Source organism: Falco biarmicus, chromosome 12 (genome assembly GCF_023638135.1).
Source record: "Falco biarmicus isolate bFalBia1 chromosome 12, bFalBia1.pri, whole genome shotgun sequence".
Classification (NCBI taxonomy): domain Eukaryota; kingdom Metazoa; phylum Chordata; class Aves; order Falconiformes; family Falconidae; genus Falco; species Falco biarmicus.
Genome location: NC_079299.1, coordinates 10,547,580 through 10,572,408, shown reverse-complemented (window position 1 = coordinate 10,572,408; position 24,829 = coordinate 10,547,580). Strand labels below are relative to the sequence as shown.

General features: G+C 38.9%; 1 long non-coding RNA gene across 1 annotated transcript; it reads left to right on the top strand.

The window, feature by feature from the left end:
* The first annotated feature begins 1,143 nt into the window (after positions 1-1,143).
* Positions 1,144-24,819, top strand: LOC130157346 (uncharacterized). The gene is made up of 3 exons (XR_008824815.1): positions 1,144-1,254; positions 2,317-2,473; positions 24,745-24,819. It is a non-coding gene; the product is annotated as an uncharacterized LOC130157346 (long non-coding RNA).
* Positions 24,820-24,829: the final 10 nt, after the last annotated feature.

Genomic DNA, 24,829 nt, shown 5'->3' with positions numbered 1-24,829 from the left:
GCGGCGCGGGTGGCCCTCACCTGGCGGGCGGTGGGCAGCCCGCTCGGCTCCCGCGGCCCCAGACCCGCACAGCGGCGGCCGCCGGCCCGGGGGGATCCGCCTGGCAACCGCGGCTGCCCGGGGAGGAGCCGCAGGGCCGGGCCGCCGCTCCCCTTGCCCTCCCGGCCCGCCGCCGCGGCCGCCCTCCCCGCTGCCCCGCGGCCATCTCGCCCGCCCTGCCTCCCCCTCCCCTCCTTCCCCTCCGCAGCAGCGGCTTGACGGGTCATTTTGAAACCTATTTCAGCGGCTCCTATTTATAGCTCTCCCGTCTTATTTTTAGAGCCGTGGCTCTCAGGAGGGCCTGGGCGGCAAAGGCTGGCGAAGCGTGTGCTGCGGCCGGGCAGCCAGCGAGTGCATCACCCCGAGCGCTTTCAGAAACATGTATCAAAAGGTGAGCGATAAAATGTGTTGGCACATCAGAGCCAATACTCAGACCCTCAGCGCGGGGCTGTGGCTGCAAGAGCGGCCGTGTGCCCACTGGCACCAGGCCGTGGCCGGGACCCTCCGCGAGGCTCTGAGGTGCAGAAGGGCCGTGGTGACTGTCCGCCTGGCCCGCTAGCACGGAGCGCTCCCCAGCCACGTGCTGCTTCGAAGGTACTGTAAAAAATAACATCTTGGAAGCAATAATTCTCCCCACACATTTAATGTTAAGAGTGAGTAAAGAGTTGGTAGAAAAACATCTTTCTGTGCTGTCACTAACACACTACTGGTGGAGATGAACAATTGACGTGTATGTATCAGTCATAAAAGTGCTTAGTTATCGCTATCCAATATTTAACATTATCTTGGAAACAGGCATTATTGTAGGAGTTCATTAGCTTTTTTGAGGACATGCATTCACCCTGAATGGTACGTCCTCCCTTTCCTTGGTATGTTAAATTCACATTAAACTTAAAGGGAGCTGCACGTGCGTAATGAACCAGTGTATAGCCCAGGGCACGCACATTCCATCACCGGCGTCCATTACCCACACTAAGTGACCAGAGGATAAATTAGACTTCATGTGAGCACTATGATATTTTCTGCAGTTCTTTAAAAATGTTCATCCAGACCTCTTTGTCTCCTGCCTTTCAGATTATGCAGCTCCAAAAGAAGCTGTTAAGAAGCTGCGTTACAGAGCAGAACGGGAACTGAGGAGCCCGCAGTGGAAGAGTTACAAGCCACAGTGTCAGGCAAGAAGGCTATACCATAGGCAAATCAGCTGCATAGGCTCAGGTAATTTTGAAACAAATCCTTCATGGGATTATTAGCACGGATTAAATCTAGCTTTCTCAGAGTCCAGGCAGTGTTTTAGCACTTCACCTGAAGGAATGTTTTAATTGACTGCTAGTTATTTTATACTCTTATTGAGTGTGCCCTAACCACTCCAAAGGAACATCTTTGTTTTAGCTAGTAAGTTTCACCTGCTGTAGAGCAAGAGATAAGGAAGGACATTCCAAGTAAAACATGCTGATCATTGGTGCTCCTTGTGTATAGGTAAATAAATTTAAACATCAATACCATGCTCTGGAAAATAGTATAAGTTGCAGAACACAAGTTGTAACACTGTCTTGCTGTCAGTATTAAGCAGAGACACTGCTGTTCAGAGCCATCACAGTGACATCCCCTCTCTAAACTCTGTTTTGAGCCTAAGCAGCATATAGGGCAAGAATGTATCTAGAATAAAACCATGGTTATACAGGAAGGAGATTTAACTTCCAGCTTGAGAAAATTGTGTTTAATGTTTCCAGCCACTTCAAAATAAAATATGCCCAGGTGGCAAGTGGAAGGCAGGCTTTCTTTCCCTAAAAGTCTTCAAATTAAATCAAGCAACAAAACATTTTTATCTTCTAGCTTCATGTCTTCTAGCAGATCTCTACAGGTGATAAATGTTCTGAAGGGCAAGCTAAGCTTTAAATTTCCCCTAGGCAGTTAATTTGCATACAAATAACTGACTAGTCCTTTAATTATCCCATAGTTCTGTTGATGATAGACAAAAGCTGTAGCTCATACTCCCTCAGTTATCTTGACATAGCAAGAATAACAAGTAACTCAAAAACGCAGTATTTTGATTACTGAAGTCAGCGCACGCATGTCCAAATTCACACAGGGAACAGATGTAGTAAGTAAGAAGATACCATTTATACACGGTTGCTCTTTGGGGTTGGACTGTGCTTAAGAGAAAGTTGCGTAGATTATAAACCTGCAATCAAGAAAAGTTGCTCTTATTGTGCTGATTCTTTTAGAACCAAGACAAGGCTTTTACATCCTTTTAAACACCCCCTTTTCTCCTATCAGTCATTGTTTTGACTGAAGACAAGGAAAACCAACACAAACACCTTATGCAGAAGATATAGAGCTATTTTGAAGAGCTTCCTTTACAAATGCTCCTCTTGGGACCCAGTCTCTTACACAGAGTGGATCTCTTGTCTGAACCATCCTTCTCTGTGAACAGGTAAGTTCTGATGCTTTTATTGCCTTTTACTCATAACAGGCAGGTTTCTAGCTTGTATTTAATTAATGTCTCTTATAGTGGTACTCTTGAAAAGGGAATACAAAAAATGTTTGTTGAAAGCAAACTATTACAGAAATTCAGAATGTTGAAGAATAAGCAAGAGGTAAAGGAGGTCAAACAGAAAATTTCTAGTTATCCTCATAAAGACAGAAAAGCTGTCTGCTGTTTTCATCCTTTGCTTTCCTTTGACTTAGCAGCTTCTTTTGATGCTGGCTGTGATAGAGTTTTGCTTACAGACCTGCTCTTGTATAACTCAGTAGTAAAAATTTTTTAAGACCCTACTCTGTAGGAATAAGGCAATGTCAGTCTTATTGCATACGTAGGTTCTGATCTGATGTGTTTCTGAGCAATATTAGTCTCATACCTGAAGAAATACAATTCTTTCAAAGTGATTTGACCAAAATTATACTCAGTGTTTGGGTTTGCAAATGTTGTTCAAGATTTAAGCAACTTTAAACTTGAATATTGTGACATTCCGGTTATGTTGTTATTTTCACTTTTTCTGGTACAACTTGGTCAGGAGACAACACATGAAGAAGCAACAAAAAATATCAGTCATCTGGTTCTGTAACCTTTACTCAAGTGGGTAATAGTACTGAGTTTGGGGGGACTGCTACTGCCATAGGGACCACACTGATGGGAAGTTATTTGGTTTTTAAAGATTTAATTCATTAGTAAAATACAAGGAAGATGCATAAAAATTCGGTGTTGGACTTCTCAAGAGGTACAGCAACTAAACAAACAGTTGAATGATCTAGCAGCAGCAGGAGACCTGCTAATGCAAATACTTAGTGGAGTGACTCATAAAAACAAGCTGAAAGAAAAACATTAACCAGCTTGCCCTTTCTTCCTCCATCCCTCTCTCTCCCCCCGCCTCTCTCTCCCTCTCCTCCCCTCTACTTCTCTCTCACCCATCCTCTATCTTAAAAGCACAAGCAGATCAATACCAGGGATTTTTCCCCTGCTTGCATATGGTGCATCCAAACGAATTGGTAAAAGAGGCAAAAGAGAGATGCTATTCCATTTTAAATCCCAAACTCATCTGTGACAGTCTCCCTGTTGCAGAATTATTGAAAGGAAAGACATGTAAAGTGCTTCTCTAGCTGCCTTACAACATTCTTTAGTCACCATCTTGGTGACTAGGGCTACTCCAACCACGGCAGACAATGCTGTAGTAAAAACAAACATCAAGACTAAGACTTCAAATGTAGTTGTGCTGCAAAAACTCCTTAGAGGCTTTGGAGCCTAATTTTCAGAATTATAAATGTCAGAAATAACTGAATTCTCCCAGCCTTTGCCTATCTTCATATATCTTTAGGGTTTCTGTATTAATTCATGTTATCCTTTGGTCCTTTGCTTGCTTTCCCTCTGTGTGTCTTTCAGGGGATATTGTTATAAGCTGGGTGTACTGTAATGTGTTTGGAGTTTGCAGTTTTCTGTGGCTTTACTATTCTAAATTTTATTTCCAGGAAGCTGCAGTCACATGAGTTTAACCAACATACCTCTTACACTCTGAAGTAGTCGCATTAGCAAAGGATCACATTTGAATCAGTGTGAGATTCAAACTATTAGGTGAAAGCTACAGTACAGGAATTGAAAAGTATCACTTAGGGAGGAGGTCATCCTCTTAAGAGCATCTCTAATGCACAAGTTTTACTTCTTTAGAGAACATACCAACTGCCAATGCTTACACTGCCCTGTGAACATTAGTGGAGATCGTGCATCTTGCAAGTTCAAGCACAACATAAAGACTGCACAATTAAGCTGCTGCTGAGATTATTTCCATCATCTTCTTTTTTACATGCAACATACAAAATCTGCATTCTCACTCCTAACCAAGCTAAACTGATGGGTACTTATAAATATACTTACATCTGCTCATTTTTCTCCAGAGTACATCTTAATGGCACAGTTATAAGTTGTCTTGTTGCTGAAATTTTAAAAGTAAAATCTATCCCTTCTGTTTCTCATCTAATATATAAATAGCTTGATTTGATTCTTGGAAACCTTTAATTTCTGGCTGCAATAAACTGGTAGAGGAACATGTTTCTAAAATACATGTTTCCAACCACTGGAAGGAAGTCTGTCTTACTAATATCTTTATCATTAATTTGCAGTAATGATCCAGAAACTCAAACCAGCAGGAAGGATAAAAATATAGAGGCAAGCCTTAAATAGCTTGTTGACAGAGAAGCTTTAGAAAGAAATTTAACCTCAGTCTCAGCTACAGTGACCACTTGCCACTTTCTTTTTATATGGCATTATATTCTGTGCTATTTACTGTTCTGTCATGCATCTGTAAAGCAGATACTGTCCCTCAGTCCTTCATAGGAAAACTACATGACTGAATGCAACTCTGTAACAGAAAGCAGGATTTGGGAATTGGTGCAAAAATTCTGTTCTTTAAGCCATGTTTGGAGGTACACTATCAGTACCTTTACTCATGACATGGACTTCATAAGCAGGGCTGGTGGATTCTACAGGTCCTGAAGTCATAAAGGTAATTAGGCATTACATTTATAAAGTACCTCAACCTAGATGAACCCGTCCACCAGCCATATGGATCACTGCAATAATTTAGTCTCTGCAGTGGCACTTGATACAAGTTTGCAGTCTGATAAAGGAGACTTCATGTGACTCTTCAGGCCAGTTGTCAATCTGGGCTTGGAGCAGAGGATTTAACATTCCCTGAGACCCTCCTGAGCATTGCTCTTCTGTGTTCACTGCAGAAGATACATCTGCACAGCTAAGGAAAGGATTGATATAGATTCAGCCTTTCTTTAGAGAAAGGCAAGATCAAGCATGGGTTTGCAGATTGAGCTTCACCTTTCCAAAATGAGATCCATGACCCAGGGATTCCAAACCCTTCACATTCAAAGGAAGTGATCAGCTTAGATCCTGATGCACATCTGTGGGATTTAATCCATAGTATTGACAACTCAAATTATTACTGTCATTGTTAGTAATGCAATTATTTCATTAACAAGTTTAAAAATAATTAGCAGAATCTATTTTATAATGTTTTCAACAAATCTCAACCTGGATGCAGATGGACGATCCCTGATGAAGTGCAGGGATATCTTTTGAAGTGTTCAATTTGCGTTACAAGAGCACATTCCATGGCATTGCCATGTCATGTGTTACCTTGGCTGTAACATTATGTTGCCTAAATCTCTATGAAAGCCTTGTTCACTGCATTGTGCAAGAGACCTGGTGATTGCTTCCCAGCAGTGATGAGAATGAGTTATGAGCCTCTCTGCCTCTTCCTAAAATAACAGGGAATGAATTTCATGTGGGCAAACACTTGACTCATTCTTCTTGGAACTGATAGCTTACCACACAGGACTTGGAGGCTGCTCAGTGAACCAGTCCATGGTTCACAGGAAGAAGAAGCCTCCAGAGGAGCTCAGACACTCAAAGAATAACATTCTTAGCCAAAAATAACCCTGAACACTGAAAACAAATTGGAAAAAAAAGAAGTTGATTTACTTGTAAATCTGTTGCAGCAACATGTACCTCCAGACATGTCTGAGATGAATGGTACATCCATCTCTGTCTCTTCACTGTTCTGTTTCCAAGTAAGGCTTCTTCCCAACCATACGAGTGCTACATATGATATGCATGGCTTATGATCATGAATCACATGAGCTATGTCAGCTGCTGCTGGTGAAGACCCTGATGCAAGATGTGAAGGTAAGAATGGCTGCCCTAGGGCAATTGCAATGATACAATGATATCTGCAGAGGGACTGTGAAAAGCAGGAGAGCTTAGGAAAGACCAGAACTGTAACAATGGCATTGTGAGAAAGGGACAGTCCCACATGTGATGCTGTATAAGGAGGATGGGTAGGGATCATTCTTGGCATATCCCAAATGAATATGTAAAGGGTGCAGTGCAGCATGTTGTGTTGTGGGTCAGCACTGGTTTCTATGGATATGTGTGCAGATGGGTGTGGGGGTGAGGTGCATTCAGGATAGTAGGAGCAATACATCTCTCCTACCTGTTCACACACGCTGGTGAACTGGAAATCACCTTTTCTCACATATCCTCCACAGATGCTATATGTTTTTCCCTCAGTTCTGTAGCTGACTGTGGGGAATGGTATGGCCAAGTGTACGCTATGTTTTTGAATCTGTGTGTTTCGTCTTGACTGACAGACTTTCTGCAGACTCTTTGGCACAAAGTAGAAAATGGCTCACTGACAGCAGAAGGAATATGTCCTTCTTGGAGACGAGAATCCTTCCTTGGATGAAGGAGCTGCTGTGTACTGCCAGCTAGCATTCTTGCTGATTGTTAAGTTTCCAAATTAAAAAAATGATTTAATTCTACATGAGGCAATATGTGCTATGAGATGCTGCTGTAGCATGAAGCTTCATAGACTATTGCATAGATAGGAAACCAAAAACACACCTACCCACACAGCTTTTTCCTTCCTTTGTGTTGCCTTCCCTATGCCCTGTGCAGCCACTCCTCCTTGGCAGTGATAAAACATTCTTTCCTTGCTCACAATTTTAAATAAGGGGATAAAGAGTGATGAGCCTGCCAAGAGCAAGGCAAAGGGTCAGGAACTGCTAGGTGGTAGTGGGAAGTAAAGGAGAAGAACTTATCACTCCCCGAAGTCATTCCTGTGCTTCTGAAAATATGTAATTCCAGTACTGATACCACAGAAAGAATAATCTTTCCCATCCCTGGGAAAATTTCAGGAATCCCTCCTCCAAGAAGTACACTTAGCATCCTCGTTTGTGTGCTGAAAAATCAGCCTTCATTCCAGAGATGGCATGGGTCTCCAAGGAAAGAATAACATTTCTGTTCCAGAGTATTAGTGGCCTGAGGCTGATCTCTGTAAACTGTCTACAACTGAGGCTTCTCTGCACTGGGAAATGACATTCATGTTGGAACAGGAATGCAGGAAATTAATGTGGTAACAAACACAGTGCTAAACACAACTGCCTATATTTGGAGTTGGGCTTTTTTTTGTGCTAAACCCTGCTTACCTACACAGGAAGCTATAAAGGGATCCTGAAGTGAATCAGAGGCTTTTAACAAGATATGGAATACCCCACCTTGAAAGACACATTTAAATGCAATTTACTGGTTTAAACAGAGTGGGAAACAAGTAATTCAAAGGAAGCTGTTGTCGTTATCTTAATTTGTCATGCCAAATTCATGCTGAGGTTGAGTTTGTACTTGATAACAGAGATAAGCAAAATGAAAACCCGTATCGGCATCTTTATAATATGAGGGATCTTATTTTTTATTAATCTGTTAAACATGTTTAGCATGGTTATGTTTACCTGAAGACATTAGTGTCAAAACCCCTATGAAACATCTAACGCTATTTGCCTATTCTTGTGGAGGGTCAAGAGGGGTCACTTAAAAATGGCAGGTGCAGATTGACATGGAAATCCCATTTGCTAAATGTCTTTAAGGAACACACTGCCTCTGTTCTATCCAGCTGCTGGTTTTGTTAGGACCTGTGCATCACTAGGAATGCTTCCTGTTATAACACATTATCTTTGAACAAAAATGTGTTGCATTTTACTTCTCGGAGAACTGGGATACGTAAGTACCTGTAATGGGTTTGAACAAATCATAGTAAGACTAGAAATGTTAGACCATAACTGCTTAATCCTGCAGTTATTTTATTAATTTTTCTTTGTTATTGATGTAGTAACAGTAATTGAAATGTTAATCTAGGATATTTGTTAAGGTATTATGCCTACTTTATATTCAATTCATGTTCCAGTACTGCGGGTTAAAGATGGATTCGCTATTAGAAAAATATGAAATTCTTGGATCTCAGCGGTTTTGACTTAAGGGATTGAGTTGTGTTAATTGTACTTGTCTACCCACAGGGTGTAGAGATGATCAAAAGGTTGGCAAGCCTTATATGACTGATATTGTTGCATGTGAACAATAGATTTGCAAAAGCAGAAATTTCTCCAGAAGTTAGCCTATGGGGTAACTACTTCAGCGGGCTGTGCAGCACAGGTGTAATAAAACTAGTGACGGTGTGACCTTGGGGAGTCACTATACTTGATACTTTCTGCTTCAGATCGTAGGTGCTTTTTGTTGAGCTTGGATAGAGTTACAGGAAATACTTTCAAAATGGTATACGTAGTACAAGGTGGAAGATACTGCTGTTATTTTAATTCTGTTTTCATGCAGCATAGAAAGTGAGATAGTGTTTTGGATATTGTCCTGAGAAGAGAAGCCAGGAAATTATTTTTTAAAATCCTGATACTGACATTTAGGCAAAGCCAGAAAGAATGAGGCAGCTCCTGAGGCACAGTTACACCACTTTTGCTAGAGGATCACTAAATTATCCCTAGTTACTCTATTTTCAAAGTGCAGATACAATGCTTATATTATGAAGGTTAACTACATAGTGTATGACAGATTGCTTTGAAGACTGAGTATTGAAGAAATTGCATACTTTTAAATAGGGCTCTATATTTAATAACTTACCAGATAGCTGGCTCCTGCTCCCTCTGTCTTGCAGCAGGTTTGCAATCTGTTTTAATGACAGTAGGATGACCTCCAGAGTTTCTATAATTTTCATCTACATTTTATTTGAAGACTGCAATGCCTAATCTAAATGACTTTTTGTGTTGTCTCCAACCCCAGTTCCACGTAACATTTAGAAAAGTCCAGTGATAATTCAGGAGACAAAAAAAGCTCCTTAGGCCCTAAGATCCTTTAGTATTTTAGATATTTGATCATGTATCTAAATTCCAACATTGTGTCAGATTCACTTTTTCTCTACTTTTATAGCTCTTCATCCACTATTTAAAAAGAAAGCCAGTTGTTCTGTCAGCTGAATACTTCAGTATGTGAATGTGATGAAAGTGAAATCATGACAAGTAAATAGCATAGAAACAGCTTAGTTGTACAATTGTGCACATTTTAGGAGAATAAAACGTGTGCTCACTTACTGTATTTGGACAGGAGAGAACTATTGTTTTGTAAGAATAATTTCCCAGCTACGGGAAAATAAATTTTAAATTCCTGGCACTTCTCTTCATCTGAAAATTCAGGGGAATTTAGAGCTGCATGTGCAATTTGTGGCTTAAACCCATCTCTGAAGAAAGTAGAAGTGTTGATGGAATAAGTCAGGGTAAAACAGTGACAGGTAACTGTGTTGTGGTAGACCTGTAAGGGTCTGCCAAGAGACATGATTTTTGCTTACTCTGTTCCATGTACTGAGCTGAACCTTTAGTCTGAGCAAATGTGAAAGTTTTCAGGAGCTGCATCCTTTCCCCTCTGTGTATGGGAATAGGCTATGCGGTATGCCACTTTTTCGCATCCTTGATCTGACAGCTTCACATCAGGAGTGGTGGACCGTGATGGTGACCTCAGCTGATGCTGAGCCCCTGGTCTTCTCTCATTGGCACTCTGGGCAAGTTGTAGCTCTCACTTACTTTTGTCTAGTCCCCTAGCTTATTCCAGACAGCACAGTTGCACTTTGGCTTTTCACTCTTGTGCAAGAGCTTCTCTCACGCTTCAGGTGTTGGGAAAATCAAGAGAGTACATGGACCAGGTTTCTTCATATGTCAGTGCCACATACAACATGTAGGCAGGACATTATGTGACCATATTCTTCTTCCTGATGGACACAGGGCTGTGTAGGACACTCCTCTCTTCCCCAATGCAGACATACAGATGCAGTCCAGTGGGAATGCCTCACTGTTGCTACGGTAAACTTCGAGGGCTACAGTAATACTTAAAGTTCAGGGTTGCTCAGATCCCTGGAAAAGAATTTGGTCTGTAATAAGTAAATTGTATTTGATTTAGAATCTGTTGTTTACTTTCATTTAAATCAACAAAAATGAAGGAGAAACAATTAAATATATTGCTTGCTAACTACATACAAGATGTATGTGTTCTATTACATCTCATTCTGTTATTTTTGTCCATTGGCTAATAAATATAATAAACATGCCCAACTTAAATACATTACTGCAGGATGCTAATATACTGAGGATATTGAATATAATAGTTGTCCTGGAGAAATTGTCCAACAGAACAAATAAAAAAATACATAAATAAGTTGATATGTTTTGATGTGATTATTCTGTCTTAAATTTCTAGGGACAACAAATATCACTCTGATTTCTTTGTCAGAAGTCCTAAATAGCAAGATAGAGGAACAAAGGGTGATCACCAGAGTCACTGACTTAGACCATTTGTAGTGAATTTTGCTCATTTATTTTAAATAGTTGATTTTTTGGCATATGCTTACTTGAGGGACTCTTTCCTAAGAGTCCTAATGAGTAATACATTTGTGTTTTACAGAGGTACTTAAGAACAGAATTTATCTGACCTTGATCAAACTTTAGTTATCTGTTACTTGTCAGCAGGCTTCTTTTATTTTATGAAAAAAATATTTTATGAGAAGTAGAGTATTTAATTCAAAGCAAGCCTGCTACACTTAATTTTCAGTAAAACAAAACAAAAAATAAATTCAGTGAGCTTTCCAGCACACAAAAATGTTGAATTAATTACTCAGCATTATTCTGTGTTCTTTGATAAAGGTTTCAGCACTGCAATTTATATCAGCAGGGTACCTGTCCAACATGATTTTCAGGGAGATTCCAACTGAGCCCTGCTGTGTAAAAGTATATACTTTAAATAGGTTCCTATTTTTGTATTGCTCAAGGGTTGAATGAAAAAATGAAATCAAGGTGCATGTGAAGGTCTATTTTTAGTTTTGCATATAGTGCATGAACTCTAGAGTAAGAGTGGAAATGCAGACCACAACCATGTATTTCTTGAAATAGCCCACAATTTAGTAGATACTGTTACTTTTATTTCTGCCTGAGCGATGCTCTGTGGATTTGTTCAGTAAATAAAAAAACCAGGATATTGATGATGATTTGAGCCTCCAGAGTCTTCACAGTCCTTGCAAGACCAGTGCAAGGAATCCTCTTACTCAGGGGTCCTCAAACTATGGCCCGTGGGCCGGATACGGCCCCCCAGGTTCCTCAATCTGCCCCCCCGGTATTTACAGACACCCCCCTGCCCTCGTTGGGGGTGGTGGTGGGGAAACCAAGCAGCCGCAGATGACTGCCTGCCACTTCATCCGCGCGCCAGCCTCCTGTTTAAAAAGTTTGAGGACCTCTGCAGTCTTACTGTTCCTGTCATTTTTCTATTATCAATTTTATCATTCATACCAAAGGAGTTTAATCAGAGCCTGTTATGCATATACATACAGCAGATAGCTCTGAAATTAGCTGCCTGAAATGCCAAGTTGTTTCTTGTAGGGAACAGCTCTAGTCTTGTTTGTGTTGATGATAACCCATGAACAGTTTTTCCTGAGTTTTCTGGTGGTTTTCCTTAAACTTGACAGGCTTAGTTGGATTTTGGGTTTTAGGCTGTCATCGTGTTCCATTTCCAAAATATGACTGGGAGAGACCTGTGCTGTAATCTCCATATAACTGCTGGATTTTTATATTTGGAATATAAAAAACCCCCACCATCATAACTGCAATACATCTAAAGGATGATCTATAGCTTTCTGCAAATTTATGCAGAAGTTCATAAATATTAGTCATTTTGAAGGCTGATACTCATTTTAATCCCAAAAACCCTCATGTGCCAAATAACTTTGTGGCTCCTTACCTGTATACTTGTATTGGTAAAAATTATTTGTATCACACATGCTTGCAAAGCTGTGTACATGAGTCCTTGTATGAAGCCTCATATCACTTTTAAGTTTACTGCTTGAAGGATGTGCATCAAAGCATTTTGTGCATCATTAGCTTGTTCCGTACCAGACGACATGGTACCCACACAAATATTACCATCTGGTAACTTCTGTTTAAAGCAGCTGTTGTCAGAGTGTTCCAGAATTTTAATCAGTATCTAGATTTCTAAACGGCAAAGCCAAGATACCTTTGATCTTATTGCAAATAGAAGAGCTTCTTACAGTACAGGGCTGTGCTACAGTGCGCTGATCACCTTGAACTGTATCCATGCACAAAAGGGCCATGTTCCAGATATAAGTTCCTAGATGATAATTGACTTGTTTTAGGATAACTTTCCGTGGGAACATCTGCAAGGTCATGTGGAGGGAAACAAGGAGTGGAGAGTGCAAGAGAACGAGAGTTGTCCACTAAATTGTGATGGTCCAGAAGTTGCTTGGGCTCTTGAGTTTTAAGGCAGGATGCAGCCGAAAGCACACTGATTTTATTTTGGGCCAATGCTTCTTATCAACCATGCATTGATAAAATCTGCTACTTTTAGGTTTTGTGATATCTGTGTCAGGTCACAGTTGCACACTGGAACAAGTTGGGCTAAAAAGAGATGAATCTGATATATAGCTTTGCAAATAGTAAAATCTAAAAGAACCAGTTCCCAATGTGGTTTTTTTCACAGGGATTTATTTATCATTTTGGAAGGACACAGTAATGGAAAGATACTGATGAAAGAACTGGCAGGAATGGGTCTTCCATTGCTGACATGTAACAGGTGTGAAAATTTTAACCTTCATTTCCTTGAGTCACCATAGTGTTTAAGTTTTTAGCTACAGGAGTGATTTAATAGGAATTTCTGTGTGTTACAGTAGCAAGGAATAGAATTGCCTTAGATACAGACATTGACTCGATAATTTTTACCAACACAAACGTGGATTTTTCTCCGAGGAACTCAGTATTGGTACCTTGTTCTCTGGTTAGTGGAGTTGTGCCATTGATGGAGCATATAACCATGACCAATAAGTTGTAACTATAGAAAACAACTTATGTGTTGCTGAAAATTACAGTTTCCTCTGGGAATTATTGGAGGAGAGAGAACTGGGGGACTTGTTGCTATAGCAGTAGGTAAAATGTAGCCCACTATAGATGAATAATATTGGCATAGGATTTCTATGAAACACAGCAGAATGCATGTAAGAAATCAGTGGGTACATTTAAAGAAGGATTAACACGGAAGAGCTCAAATGTCAGTTATCTATCATCTGATTTTATTTATTCCCCAAACGAAGAAACAAAACCCCATCCCCCTCCAAAATTCTGTAACATTTTATTTCCCTAAACCTTAAACACTTGTTCTTCTGTGCTGTTTTCGCATCGCCTTCTTATACTGGGCAAAGTTTGCATCCATATTTGCCATGTAGCCCTTAAAAAACACCAGTTACAAAGACTGGGGTACTCTACTAGAAACTGCAGGTACTAATGCCGTTTCTAGGCACTGTTCTTTGGGAGTGTTTTGCAGTCTGGGCACTGGTCTATACAGACATTAAAAAGAGTGAGAAGTGTTCTACTGTGATTCTTGTGTTCTGCAGGTTCTCACAGCTATCCTTTCCTGTTGAATTCTTATGATTGAGTTTTTTCCACATTTGTGGCAGCTGAAGTTGTGTAGGCTTGATGTCTGCTTGTCCGATGGTATCTAGGAAATAGGTGGAGTGCTTGCAAAGACTGTATAGTTGCAGAGGGAACTTATATCGTTATTGGTGTCTTCTGCCATTGGGACATGTTTTCTGCTACTTGTAGTAATCTCCTTGCTCACTTCTGGTTAGGGTGGCTGAATACCCTTTCATCTGAAACTGTGCCACTTCTCCACGAGTGATTAAGGGACTGGATCTCAGTCCTAGGTTTTCACAGATATTGTCGCTGATTTGGTTCAGGTGAGAATAGAAGTTAATAGTCAGCCACATTTGCCCTGTGATAAATAGCTCCAGAGAAATAGCACAGGAGATTGATTTGGATGAATATGCTGAAACATAGACTATTTGAAGACACATACTGGGCATTCCACTTACTTATGTTTAATGTATATTATTTATTTTGTATGCCTATCAGTCCACGCAAGAGAGTGGGTTTCTGTAAAGCACTTTATTTTCCCTTTTCTCTGACTTAACCGAAGGCAGAGACACGCTCGAGGCACCCACACTCTTTTATGCATATCTACTGCTGTTCATCGATCAGGGAGCCACAGTCAGCTCATCAAGGCACTCTGCAACCTTTGTAATGTGCAGTTGCTGGTGATTTTTTTCCCCTTCCAGGGTATAATTGCTCAGTCCCTACTTTATCATAGATTTAATAAGATATTTTTCTCAGCCATTCAAGTGCTCTTGCTAAAGTACAATTATAGCAATTATATTAAGGAAGGTTATGAGCTGAAAAAATGTACAAAGCCTTATTTTGAAATGAGGTAGTATTAGCAACATGAAGCTTGGAACTTGACCAAGATAAAACAGATTAAAGAAGACCAATTTTTGGAAGACCGAGGTGTTTTTTCAAAATTGTAGAAGTGTTGAAAGAATTGGGAGTATCACAACAATGCTGATTTGGAACAGACAGAGGAATCAGATTGTTTTGCTCTCACACTTGAGTAAATCAAGAGATTCCAATTGAGCAAATATAATTCTGCCAACAGAAAAACAAATGTAAATAAGAGGAGAACTGACCTAGAGTATCTTATCCTTTGGAAAGCTCTAATGTACATGTCAAGTCTGACATTTTCTTTTTTCTGTATTGAAAAAACAAATATGCCTCCTGTTGGTTTATTTTTGTGCCCTCAACAACACAGGGAAGCATGTGACATGCCAAATGTCATTTCAGTATGAATTACGTATACGCATACATTCTGCTGGTACAGAAATCACAGCACTTTGCAATGGATTCTGCTGCCTCTTGCTCCTCCAGTTTGAACAGACTAGACTTCAGAAGAACTAGTCATCAGGAAAAAGGGAGCCTGCAAAGCCATGACATTTCATCAGTACCTGGCTTCTCTTAACAAAATTCTTGATAGGCAGAACATAAACAGCAAGATGTATCTTTCAAGAACCATTTTATATGACTGAGTTTTTAATGCTTGATGCACCAGGAGCAGTCTGCATTAGAAACAGACCATGATAGTAGCCTGATTTTATCAGATCTACTAGTGTAACATTTATATTTCTGCAGGTTTTATAGGAGATAGGGACTTTGTCTAATGTGATTCAAAGAGTCTTTGAATCACATTAGACTATTGACTGATCAAGTCAGATATCTTGCTTCCTACAGTGGCCTTGACCTAATACTTCACAGCTGCAATAGCAACTACTCCAAGGTGGCCAACTTAAAGACAGAAAGTAACTTCTGCCTGCGCCTATCACAGATTCAAGAATTTAAACAAACTATCCATAGTCATTGATTATTAACATGGTCTTAAAAACATAGCTCCAGATACTTCCTGTATTTATATACTTCTATATTGCGAAAAAATTAAATACAATTTTATAGAAAATTCCCTTTTTGTAAAAGCAGAGAGGCATCTATTGTCTTTGAACTGCAGGTTAGAAAAATGTTAAGTCCTCTTCTCCCCCTCTCTTCCGTAAGCAAGATAACAAGCTGTTAACTGAGTGCATCTCAAAAATGAGAGAAAGGGAAACTGCAGCCTGCTCTGCAAACACTACTGATGGAACTATTTCTGGTACTAAATTTTATTCAGTTGTAAATCTGTGTTGGCTTGAGCCCTCAGCCACCAGCTATGGATTTAATCAACGTTTGGAGCTGGATGAATAATTCAATTTGATCTATTTTCTTTCAGCACGCGAAATCCATCTTCAGGTTTCAGCTCTCATGTATTTATCCAGATACTACCTGAATCCTTTCAAAACTCTGCTTGTCTCCCTTCAAGATGATGGTTCCAATAACATGAGCGGGCTTTTAGTCCTGCAAAGTGTTCTGCTTAAACAAAAACAAATCAAAAATGCTGTGCAAGGGCAAACCTGCAAAATTCAGCCCTGATGTTTCAGTCTCTGGGTTAAAGGGATACATGGGTGACTTTCTAGCAAGGATGAAGTGAGTGGCACAGTTCCCATGTACTTGGAAAAGAGCATGGTTTCAGATTAGGTCCTAATTCCTGCATGTGAGAATGTAAAATTCAGACTTGCGAATGCTGTTTTTAAATGTGTTTTTCATGTTCAGCTTTATGAAATGTCTATTATTAGTTTAAAGAAAGAGAATGCAAAGGTGACTGATATTGTTGCATCGTAAATATTTTTATGAATTTTTATTCAAATCTGTTATATCAGTTTTATGCTGCAAAAACTTCAGGTTGGTCAGGTTGAAATATAACTTCCTTACATTAAAGAGGTCAAATTGAGTTTTCTGATTTGGATGACCTGACATAAAATACCAGATGACTCATTCCCCCTTCCTAAAAACATAACTTGACTGCTTAGATGCTATAGAAACTTTATGGAAAATACTGTAATTTAGTGTGGGGATGGTCATTTGTTTGCAAGTTTGGAACATCTTTGGTAGAGCAGCTGTTTTATAGCAGTCTTGTCCCTGGCTCTGGACTACATGACCATCCTGCATTTGATGGTCCTTGTATTTTGGATTTACTTTTTCTGGTTCTGTTAAACCTCCATCGCATTATGGGTTCAAGTTCATGTGCCTCATGTCTTTCATTCCCCATTAGACATCAGCAAAAGCCAAGGAACAATATCTAATACAACCTATTTACCTTCCATCCAGATCCCACTCTTTTCAGTGAACACTTTTAGCTACTGACATCAAGAAAACAAAATTATGTATTTTAAAAACAATGAAGGTGTGCCAGTAAATAGTGTTATGATGAAATAGGTATAATGGGGCTATATTGTGGGCAGCAGATTGATGCTCTTTATTAATTTTCATGCTTTTAGGTGCTTGTGTTTTTAATGCAAGGTAATAGGTACCATTTTATCTCATTGTTACATTTAGTGCCTTCAAGCGGATTTAGGAATATGTGTGATGATTTAGGTTTTTTGTTCTGGTAGTCTGGCAACCTTTGGATCAAATGGAGAAACAACATGTAAAATGACAGGCTGGTGAGAATGAAGGTCAGATAGATGTAAATTCAACATCAGGGTAAAGATATAGGCTAGAACTTGGAGACCAGTTTTTTCTTGCCACTTGTGTTGTGGCAGAGCTGCTGCAAATCTTTCCAGCAACGTGGGAAATCATATTTATTTCTGTTGAAAAAGTTACTGGTTGAGGCTAAGGCTAGAACTGGGTTAACTGCGCCTGTCCTGGTAATAGGTGACAGCAAGAAGATTTGGGTTGAGTTTGGTTATTTATGTTGCCCTCTAACATATTCCCCAATCCTCTCTGGGATAACTGCAACCATCTTCGCTTATAAAGGCTCTGGGTTAGACAAAAGGCATGAAAGCTTCTGCAGTTTTCCTGCCCTGCCCTGGTCCATGTAGTAGAGTGGAGTCCTTGTATTCATCCTTGCCTGCATTTCTTCCTTCCCATCCAAGTCTGATTGTTGATGGTCTTGAAATGTATGTCTATGTGGCACAGGAGTAGGAGGGCACCTCTCTATCCTTATAAGACCCTTTCTTGACTGGAACTAACGTGACAAGAAGAAGCAGGAACAAGATCTATTTTTTGTACGACTCTTCCCTCACCTGGTGAATTGGAGAAGAATAAATTCTCTCCTACCTCAGGTATACCAGTCAGTAGTGTCTCACTGTCTCCTTGTAGGAGGAAATCCAGGCTTTCAACAATCTATTTATAGAAACAAAATACCCATAAAAGCCTGGTTGTCTACAAGTCCCTGGAAGAACAATGCAGGTCACAGCAACTTTGAAGTACTTTGTCTTTTTGAGTAGTTTGGATACAGATTTAAGTAGATTCACCTTTTGGCAGTGATTCTCTATACTTTGTACAGAAATACCTGGAAATATTTCTGTTTAGTCCTTTTGCCTTCTGGGCAAAGATTATATTACATTTCAGATATGATCTGAAAATATCTAATGCCCTCTGTTTAAGTGCAATGGAGAACATTTTGATTTTCATGGATACTGAATGCTAGTATGGATTTAGCAGCTCAGTTCTTACTTATCTTTCAGATCATTAAATCTGACATATGTACTCCATGGAAAATAGAAGTAATTTTGTTCCTCATGATTATGAAAACATTAGAAAGGCTGAGGTACATCTGTCACAGCTGTCCATTAATGTAATTGTTATATTTCATAATAGGCAACTTGCAGGCTTGGATTTTCTTAACGCTGCTACTGAGAGAGCTACTAGTCTTGACCTTTCCAAAGAACTTCTTTCAGGTAAAGGCAGTCAGAGATGTTCATAGCACCCACACCATCTGGAATACACTGCCCAGCAGGACTAAAAGTGAAATGTTACTATTATACTACCTCTTGGCTCAACCCATTTGCGTGTTGATGTTTCTTGGGTAAGATTTCTCTCCTCTCTTATAATACCAATGCAGATTTGAGCCTTATGGCAGAAATGCTGAGTGGGTGGCAAGGATGTGAACAACTTATGAAGCCACTCTTGCTCCAGAGATACTATCCAAATGGCAGTCACTCATCAGCTTATTATCATTTCCTAATGTCACATTCCCATCATCAAGCAAAACAGCTTAACTGAATGTGAACAACATGTGGAAGATGTTTGAGTGTCTGGTGTCACCTATGTGATACATAAATATTTAATTAGCTTATGGGATATTGTTTTTCTAACACACAGCTCTGTTTTTCTAAGACACAGCAACTATCCATCTGCCTCAAGTATACAAAAGCACTCATATTTTCTAAAACTTGTGTGCTCTTGTATAATTGAAAAAAAAAGTTCTAGACACTTTCTGAAAAGGGACAGTCAATAACTCCATTTTCATGCTAGGGATATTGAGTTATAGTGTGTCTTTCCAGTGATAGCCTCACAGACTTGAAATTAATCCTATCTCTACAGACCTGCTGGGCGTAGCAAGTTGCTGCAGATCTAGCTGCAGACAGCATCCATCTCATTCTGTTCCTCCTGGAGGAACAGAATCCAGTTCTTAAAATCCCTCCTTGGCTGGGCTGAAGTTGGCAGTTTGCAAGCATGTATGAAGAGATCAGCTGCTTAAGGAAAGGCCGTTTCTGTGTTCTTTGGAGAAGAATGAGCTTATAAGAAAAAACGAGTGCAGTAAACAGCTGAAAGCTGATGTGCTAGACTAAAACAGGGCAGAATAAGATTGTTGGTGTCCCAAATTTCTCCCTTTTCATGCTCCATTCTCTCCTTCAAACTGGCAGCTGTTTTCAGGAATGAGCACTCATTCCTTCGCCTAACTGTTGGCTAAGAGGCCATTTCTAAGACTGATGCAATATCATTCAAGACTAGAGTGCTTTCCTTAGAGACACAAGTTGTCATACTCCTATCCTTTCCCCTAAACCTCAAATACATCTGTATGCCACACTTTCTTGTAAAATGGCCGTAACAGTTCGTGTTTCCTTCCCAAACCTTTTTATGGCCATAGCCCTAATGTTATTTTAGCGCCAGCTTCATGACTGCCAGCATACTTACCTCACAGTTACGTAGATTTTCCATGGAGACATAGGGCGTCTCATTCTTGGGGGGGAACTCCAGTTTAGCAAGTGAGTAAGACTGTGTTAAAACTGAAACTATGTTAATTGCATAGTCTATCTTATTACCTTAGGCTTCAACCTTCTCTGAGTCTTCTGTTGTTTTTCTTTTTCCCTTGTGAAGTAGTGAATCTGTACTTTCCTTTGTTTTTGACTTAACTTTGAAGTATGAATAGAACCTTTTCTTGGTTGCTTTTTTTTTTTTAATCATTGCTTTTAAAGCTCATTTTGCCTTTCAGCCTTTCTAACTCTGTTATGGCATTCTTGTGCTATTCCTTCATATTCATCCTTAGTCCTGTGGCCTTTTCACACTTTTTATATGAGTCCTCATCTTAAATATTACTGAACAGAAATTTTATGAAGAATTGTGACAAATTATTTAATGTATTTTGTAACTTTTATAAGTACATAATTCTGGATATCCTTCTACATAAAAAGTAGTCACATAAATATTCGATCATTTTGATCTTGTAAATTCTTGTCACACTGACTGAAAAGGATTTTCTCTTCAGTTTTGAGTTCATCACCATTTACTTTCACTGCAGCTGTGGTTATGTGTCAATATAGTGTGATGTTCCTATTGTATAAGAATGCTTTTTGTGCCAACATGTATACACAGATGTCCGTGCCTTTAAAAATATAATTTTGCATCTGAAATCCACAATTCCGTTCCTGTGGATCTGTTTCCCATTTCTTAGATGAAAACAAGTCAATGGTGCCACTAGTACAGTTATGCCTGTGGTGCTGTTGAAGGTACATACATCAAAACTTTTACCTTCCAATGGTATCAGTAGATCAGCATCTTGGAGTTATTGCATGACTTTTCTGTAATTGATATGTAAGTCAGGGACTGAAATATAAAGCAGGAGCGGTTTTATCTCTAATTCTTCCAGTGCTGGCGCAGTTAAGGTACCTTATTTTGCCCAAGTATTTGTACCCGTGGAATAGAAGAGAGTCTATACTACCTTAGCAAAATGATATGAGATTGAATAGAAAGGCATTATGGAACCTGTAAAGAATACAAAGGATTGGTTAGATAGGATTCATATGTCTTTGAAAGGAGATGGATTTTTGTTTAGAAAAACAGTTTATATTTCTAACACTTAGGAGTTGTATGTGGGAATTTTCCAATCTGCTTCTTTGCCATTGATTTCAAAAGGAATGGAATTAATCTGACAAGATTTTATAAGAAAAATGCTCACTTTGAATATTTTGCTAATGACATAACAAGGTCAGTCTTTCAGTTGTGCACTTTTTATTTATCCCTATAAATGCCATATCTGATATATAAATATATAAAACATTACACTTCTAGGAAAGTTACATCTTCACAAGGCAAGAGAGTTAATATTTTTGTCTAAATAAGGAAAACATTTGGTGTTTAAATAAAGACAGCCACAGGTTCAGCCAAAAAGTGTACTACTGTTTTATTTACCCAAGTTCATTTAGGGCTTGCTTGCTGAAATGCTAAATTTGCCTCTATATTTCATTGATTAGCAGGTTTACAGCCCACCTATAGGACTATTTCCAGGCGTTGCATCTGAGAACTGATAGCTAGAAGACAAGAGGTAGCAAAAAACAGCTTACTGAAAGCTGATTCACTGCAATATGTGAACGCTCCTTACTCTTGTTTCAGGACAGTTAGGCAATTCAGTTAAAATCAACTGCAGCAATTCCTGAAACTCACCTGTCTGTGTTGTAGCAGGAAAAGGGCATACCTTCAGGTGCCAGGGAGAGAGGTTTTAGGAAGATGTTGAGGACTGATTATTGGGGTTTTTGTCCTCTGGAACAGACTGTGAGTGCTCATGGGATGAAACTTTGAGCAAGCAACTTTTGCCATGTGCTTAGGTGCCAAGCCTGCAGGAGCTCGCAGCCTGCATGGGCAAGCACCCCCTTGCCCTCGGGGCACCTTTGTCCCAGTGCGCTGGCTCCGAACCTGGGCCATGTTTGGAGTTGGCCCATTTTCTCAGATACTGGGAATTAAGGCCAGTTACTCCAGATGAGGAAGTAAGTGAATGTCTTTAGCCTAGCATTTATAGTAACTGGCCTGTGTTAATTGTCTTATGACAAGCGTTTCCTGCTCATCTTTTTGGTAGTTTTCCATGCCTTAGGTGTGAGACAAGCATCTGAACTTTGTTGAGCTTTGGAAACAGGAAAGTCTTTTATTACCTTCTTCAAAGAAGGGCAATTTGTGTAATATGTTTTATTTGTTACAAAATGTCAATAGTTTTATGTCTGATGGTAGAAGGCCAAAAAGGTATTTGAAACTGAATGTTTTCTTGTGTTGTCTTCTATCAGCTGGTATAGCACAGTGAAAGGTTGTCTGATATGTTAGGGAAAATGCTTCTGGGGTCTATTCCAAGGTTAGGCATATATTGCTACTGTGCTTAAAAGCGTCAATTACTATGCATATGCATTGCGTGTGAGTGAGAGATGTGTTTGTGGTACGCCAGTCAAAACATTGTATTTTCGTGTTCTAAAATTCCATCAGAAAGAGAAACTTGGAATTGATTCATGGAGTTTTTGATGGAAAAGGAGAAAGAGGTAAAGCAATTCTGAGAGTTTAAGAATATTCTTGAACTCTATTGAAATGAATAATTCGGGCTTTTTGGGGAATTATTCACAACTGAAAATCAAATCAACACAGGGAAAAAACTACATATAAATGGAAAAAATATGGTATTAAGCAAAAAATTATTCCCAAGCCATTTCATAAAGCAGATATACTTATGGAACTAATTATTGTTGTTTTTTTGTTTTGGTTTTTTTTTTTAAATCTATAATATCCCTATCTGACATGAAGACCTTCTGGGCCATTTGATATAAGTATTCTACAGCAGAGATTAAAGAGATCCTGAAAAAACATTTTTGGGGACAGGGTTGGAGAGAGAAAGCTAGGCAAAAGAAAAGAAGGAAATAGTAATGACAAAATGGAAGTGAATCTAAGATCTAATAGCTGTAATATTTTTTCAGTTCCTAGAAAATCCAAATGACTACAGTTGAAGATTGTGAGAGACATAGCAGAGTTATAGCTGCATAGTCTTGGACTGCAAATGAGATTTGCATTATTTTATCAAAGAAAAGATAATTTGATCTGCCCTAATTCTCAGGGGACAACCCACCCGAGTTCCCATTCCCCTAGGAATTCCAGGAAAACCTGTTAATTAGTCTCTGATTCATAGAGGCTGACTCTTCCCCTACTCTGGATTTACACTCGAAGATTTTAATTAACAGACTTATATTAAATGAACGCATTTCATACATTCCTAATTATTGTCAGTACCAAAGTGCAGACACACTAGATTTACAGAGAGTTGTGGCAATTGCTCATAGAAACGAGTTACACAACTTGCAGAAATGAGAAAGGAGAACAGGCAATTTGTGTGCTTGTGTAATAGCCAAATGATCAAAAATGGCCTAAGTAAAAAGAATTGATCATCTGAAAGCATTTTTGTAGACATGCACACCAGGAAAATTTTTTGCCTGTAGAAAAAAAGCCAAGCAATCAAAACAGAATTAGAGCAGAAACACAGGCTACGTGGAAAATCTCTCTCGATAATTTATGCTGTCAGGTCACCGTGTCAGACTTGCTTTGACCATCTTTGATGCTTCTTTTAGTTCAAGAACATCTTACTTATTTTTGACCTAAAATTCAAGGGGCTTGGTTTTCTGTAGGATTTATTTTTGTTGATTCTTAGGTGGCAGCATTTACATGTTTGTTTTCACAGAGAGAGAGAAAGCTGTTACTGTAAGCCGTTGCTTACAGAGTAGCTGGAATCCTGTACTTAAAATGCACAAAAATAGAAAACATTCTCTGTTTTAAAGAACTCCTTGCACTAGTGACATATTAACAAATAATATGTAGCTCAGTCTTTCTTCAAGGCAGATTTTCCTTTAATTTGCATCTACATATTCATTATAGCTGTCAGGCTTTTGGTAAGTATAAAGTTTTTAAGTTGTTAAAAATACCACTATGATCTTATTTTATTTGGTCTTTGTGAACAACTCATATTTCCAGCTCTTCACTGCAAACAAAAAGGCAAAGAAATCAAAGAAAAAAATGTTCCAAAATATTTGTCTGACTTCAGACATCAGGGCTTTAAGCAAAACATTAACTATTTTAGACCTTCTGGTAGAAAGTTGTGAAGGTTAGGTATGCAAAACTATCAAAGTACCTATCACAGGGACTCATATATGGCACATCTCCCTATGAAAATTCCAAGAAATTACATCATATGACTGGACATGAGTACTATAATTGTTTTAATGTTATCACATATGGGTCTGTTTCCACAGTCTGGGCCCAGATTACTTAACCTGTAAAATTCAGGAAAAAAAGTTCCTTTTTAATTGAATAAGAGTGAGAATGAGCTCTATGGAACACAGCTTTCATAAAAAGTTTTTTTTAGATAATTTTCTTTTTGTCTAGAGGAGTTCATCTATAGGCCATAAAAGAGTGGATTATAGTTAGCAGATTGGAAATCAAGCATCCACAAGTGTTTGGCTACAAGTTAAGTCCCCAAAGTCAAGGCAGATTTTCTTTTACTAATGATAATATTCCTTTGTGGATGCATATATTTACAAGTGGATTACAGAATGTTTAAGAGAGAGAGACAGAGTTACATTCATTCTCTTAACTCTCACCATATCTTCAAATATTTAAAATCATATATCATAAATTTTAGAATAAGGTTATATGACTGCCATATCACTAGATTACTTTAAATAGTATTCTTTGCTTTGTTAGGTGAGTGTTGTGATAATGACCTTTTCACAAATATTACAACTAACATCAGTTTTTCTGTGTAAGATTCCTATGTGATACGATTTCTAGAATATGGGGTAACTATGCTTTTTTTTTTTTTTTAAGGAATTTAATACAAATATAAACAATATGCCTCAAATTAATAACATCTGAACTTGGAAAATCTGTGAGCAACTGAAGGTAGGGAACT